The 4,897-nt window shown below is 52.7% G+C and overlaps 1 long non-coding RNA gene across 1 annotated transcript; it reads right to left on the minus strand.

Annotated features, from left to right (window-relative positions):
* Positions 1 to 984: 984 nt before the first annotated feature.
* On the minus strand, positions 985 to 3,856 carry LOC104538846. Its single transcript, XR_728118.1, has 3 exons — positions 3,812 to 3,856; positions 2,662 to 2,724; positions 985 to 1,086 (listed from the first exon to the last, which is right to left on the minus strand). It is a non-coding gene; the product is annotated as an uncharacterized LOC104538846 (long non-coding RNA).
* Between the last annotated feature and the right edge of the window lie 1,041 nt (positions 3,857 to 4,897).

The raw sequence follows: 4,897 nt of genomic DNA on the forward strand, positions 1-4,897 counted from the left end.
GAACCCTCCACGCCACGGAGGCTTTTAGAGGAAAGCAGCGCTCAGGAGAAACCCCACAGGTTCACAGAGACCTCTGTAAGGTGAATTTACCAAATGCACATCAGGGGAGGTGAAAACCCAGCAGCAAAGGCCCCGCTTTGCTCCGAGGAGGTGACATTTGCACCCTTGCAATGGAAAAAGCCCCCCAAAAACGGGTCAAGCAAACCCCAGGGTGTTTTCACCCTGAAGCCGTGTTGGGCTGAGAGCATTGCAGCTTCCTACCAGTGCCATTTGCACACTCATTTCCCATCCTCTGTGGGGTTTTTTTTGGGAAAACAAATTAAAAATAGAGCCAGCGGAAGAAAATAGGAGTTTAAGTGATAACGCTCAGGCAAATATACAGAGAATTGGTCATTTGTCCTGCTCTGAAGGAGAATTAATCACACGCGGCGACCGAGCTGCGTACAGGGCACCGGTATTAATCTTGGTGGGACGAGGGTACGTAAGACGCATTTGAACGAGTAATTAAAACCCTCTGGGCTGCAGGAAAACACGATGTATTTTGGCATACAAGCTACGTCCTAGCAAAGAGAATCTCTTTCTTTATTTAAATGAATAAATATTAATCTCATCATTGAGAATTCATCAGAGTGAGGAGATCTGAGTGGGATATTTGTAAGATAAGGCCACAGGCATTTGGGAATCGTTACCTACCGGAATTTCACATTTCAACATTAAATTGTGCCCCTACCGCGCTTCATACAAGTGTTGTATGTGACCCCAGCACATAAGCAATAACCAAATTTAAAGTAATTTTGGCGTGACCCAGAGGTGTGGATGGGGAGCTCTCCTTGGGCACACAGAATCCCCAACGCCCCCGTTGGGAGCAGGAACCTGCCCCAGGCAAAGCCATCCCATGGGGACGGGAACGGGCGAGGGCAGCCGAAATGCGGGCACAGCACCCCTACCTCGGGGGCGATGTAGTCGGGGGTGCCGCAGAAGGTCTTGGTGGTGACCCCGTCCCAGATGTTCTCCTTGCACATCCCGAAATCCGCGATCTTGATGTGCCCCTCGCTGTCCAGCATCACGTTGTCCAGCTTCAGGTCTCTGCCGGGCGAAAACAGAGGAATTTACACCAAAAAAATCACCCGCGAAGCGAAGAAATGAGGTTTCCTGAGCCCGGGCGCTCTCTGGCTTCATCGCACCCGGACTCTCTGTAGGAAAATGTTTGTGGAAATGAGTCCAAACAAGTCGGAGATGAAGCGTTCAGCTCAGCGCTAACCCACAGAAACACCACGCTGGGTAAACCGCTTTCAGGTGTGCGACAGAAAACCCTCCTCTAGCGGGGAGATTGGTTTAATAGGGTATTTTCTGCGCTTGTGAAAATCAAAGCCCACTTGAAGCTCATCAGCAACGGAGAAACACCTGCTCGGTGCAAATCCCTGCATCACTTGGGTCGTGCTCCCCCCTCAAAACCACAAATCAGCCGTGTTTTGACCCAATCTGTAGGGTCCCAGTCGCAGCTGCAGAGCTTCTCCAGATGTGTGCTGCAGCCTGAAGCACAGTTCTCCACCAAAACCTCAGTATTTTGGGTGCGATTTGTGCATCGCCACCCACGGCATCACCCTGCAGCTCTGGATCTGTGCCCTTTCTGCCTTATTGATGTTGGACACAGTAAAACGTGACTCCAGGGGCTCCCTTTCCATAGGATCTCCCCTGCCCAGGGGGGACATTGGGTGACACGGCAGTGACAGGGATGCAGGCACGAGCCATGCTGCATTGACCACACGGTGCATGATGCTTAATAATTGAATAATTTACAGTTTCTTGCCGGTTTTTAACAGTTTTTCCCCAATTACTGTGTCAGTGCTGAGAACACAGATGAGCCAAAGGCAGACGGGCAGGAGCTGGGATGCAGGTTGGGTACCTGACACTCATTGGGATGCTCTGGGAACACCCCCCAGGGGGACACCAGTCCCAGTGCCAAACCAGCAGCCCCAGAGCCCAGTTTTGGATAATGCTGGGGGCTGGACTGGGAGTGGAAACCAAGTTTTGGTGTCTGAATCGGAAGCGACAGACTGGCGCTGCAGATCTAGGATTAGCCATTCAGAAGCTCTTACTCTAACATTAATGGTAAGAAAATAGTGCCCTGCAGCAAAATATGGGACTCAGGATCACTGCACGCTGCCAGTGAGCATTTGTGTCATATGTAGGGAAAAAGCAAGCAACAGAGGAAACAGAGGAGCCAAAGCTGCTTTCCAAAAACAGGGACAAAGACAGGCACCTTCGCAAAAAACAGCAACACTGGGAGGGTCCTGGCTCTGTTTTGGGTGTGTGCAACTGGTGGGGCAGCTCCCAGACCCCAACTGTGGCCCCTGTGATGCTGTGGGGGCCGCACTGAGTGTCACAGCCACGGCATCACCGAGCATCACTACAGGGGTCCTGCCAAACATCACAGCCATGGCATCACCGAGCATCACTACAGAGGCCCTGCCAAGCATCATGGCCATGGCATCACCGAGCATCACTACAGAGGCCCTGCCAAGCATCACGGCCATGGCATCTCCAAGCATCGCAGCATCGCTGTGGGAGCCCCGCTGAGCATCACGGCCATGGGAGCATCACTGTGGCTGCGACTGGAGGTGTTTGGGGAAGAGAGGAAGGAGGAACGTGCTCACCTACCGGTAAATGATGCCTTTGCTCTGCAGGAAGAAGAGGCCGATGGCTATTTCTGCTGCGTAGAATCTGAAAGAGAAGGTTTAAAAGCAGGATTGGTGATTTGCCCCGGTTTTGCTGGGACAGCGTTATTTTCCTTGCAGCAGCTGGTGCGATGTTGTTGTTTCGGTTCTCGCCAGCAGATGTTTACACGTTTTCAAGGTTTGTTTTCCAGCCTCTACCCAAACACAGGTTCACACTTTCCTTTGTTTGTTTATTTATTTTCCCTTCTGTCTGCACAGGAGGATGGGGGGGAAGCGAAAGCGCAAGGTTCTCTGGGACAGGTGACCCAGGACTTAATTATAGGAGATGAATCAAACCAAAAACCTTTGAAATCCAATCGAACTGAACAAGGCGCACGGGGCATACGTGACCAAAGGACAGAGACAGCCACCGCATAAAGCCAGGAGACAGAAGCACCACACGAGAGCGACACGGCCGCCCCTCCGCTCCGTTGGGCAGGGATGCCATCAGGTCGCTGTGGGCGAGCAGGGCGCTGTCACTTCTCGTTACACTAATTCTCATTAAGCGAGGGCTGGGATCCACGGCTGTTCATTACTGCGTGCTGGCAACTGCTATCTGTCATCTCGGGAGCCCAGGAGATAACATGCGCTCGCTTTAAAGGGTATTCTGCATCTCACAGGACTCTGCCAGAGCGCAAAGCCTCGGCTCAAACCCGCCCAGGCTCTGCTCCTTGTAGGTTTGATTTAAGCACATGAAGGCTTTCACAACACTTTCTGCTCTGCCCGGATTTCAGGGAGCAGGAGCCAAAAGCCACCATTAATGCCCCGGTTGGTGGCCCCAGCAGAGCCTGGTGTCCCTGAGGACGGGCAGCAGAGCCGTGCCTGACCCTGGGAGCCTCCAAACCTCTCTCTCTGCTGCTTTACAGTCAATCATCCACCCATCAGTGGATGCAATGCATCCCAAAGATGATCTGGAGGCACCAGCATCCTCAGCACCAGGCAGAAAATCACCTCACGTCTCCCATTTCCTGCTCTCCTGCCCTTCCCCTCCCTTTCCGCCCACATTCCCACCACAGAAGCCAGTGCATGGGGCTGCAATTCCAGCTATAGATGAAGCCGCATCCAATGTCCACCCCAAGGGCGATTGCACTTACACGGCGTGGGGCTCCTTGAACCTCCCGACCTGCTGGATCTGGTACATCAGGTCCCCGCCGTTCACGTACTCCATCACGAAATACAGGCGATCCTAAGGGGAAGATACCCAAGCAATTAACAGCAATGATCAGAGCAGGGAAGCTGCAGGGGTGAGGAGTGAGGACCAGGGCAAGCGACAGCTCCAGCCTGTGTTTTTCATGGCAACACGACCAAAACCATCCCTGCCCTCCCCGAGGGGTGCAGCTGAGCTCACATCCATCCAGAGCCTGTAAAATAGATGCTCAATGCTCACGCATCCCTAATTAATTAATTGCTAAGAGTAGAACAAACAGGTCAATCAGTGACTTTGAAGCAATTAAAGCACTCACTAGCAATCGCAGCCACCTGTAAGTACACCTTAACTTTGCCTCTAATGTGCAATAAGTACTTTGCTGTCGTTAATTAAGGCACTATCAATTAATCTGCAGATTAAAGCCTCCCTCATCTTCCCCACTGTGGCACCCAGGTAGGTGCAGACCCCACGGATTCCTGGGGAGGATGCTGAGCACACAGCACCGCTCCTGGGCCCATCGCTGGCCTTAGCAAACCCAATCCTCTAAATACGGTTGGAAATTTGGGAAAGCGTGGGCTGTGATGGACCTCGAGGAGCACAAGAGGGCAAGAAGCAGGACAGGAGCCCAGAGGCAGCCCCAGGCTCACCCCATGAAGACACCAAGGCTGGAGCACAGTGAGGGCTCTGTGTTTGCCATATTACAGAGAAATTCCCAATATTTCCCATTCTTCATCCCCTCCTTGCCCTGCTTTGAAGCCAGGAAGGACAAGGAGCCTGGCAGATGTGCAAATGGGAGCCTTATGGGTTAATTTTGGTCATCAGCTGCACACCCCAACAGCGGGACGGCCTCAAGGGTCCTTAAATACAGCACCTAAGGGGCAACGGGGCTGTGTGAATCATGCGGCACTGACGGGATAGAGAAGAGATTTGGGCTTATCAGGTGGCTGGGACTTTGGAAGTGTGCCCCTCCGTAAGTGACTGCTCTGCCTGGTGTCAACCCCATCCTGCTGTGACATCCGAGGTGGCAACGTCA

The sequence above is a fragment of the Mesitornis unicolor genome, unplaced genomic scaffold (genome assembly GCF_000695765.1).
Source record: "Mesitornis unicolor isolate BGI_N332 unplaced genomic scaffold, ASM69576v1 scaffold694, whole genome shotgun sequence".
Lineage (NCBI taxonomy): Eukaryota > Metazoa > Chordata > Aves > Mesitornithiformes > Mesitornithidae > Mesitornis > Mesitornis unicolor.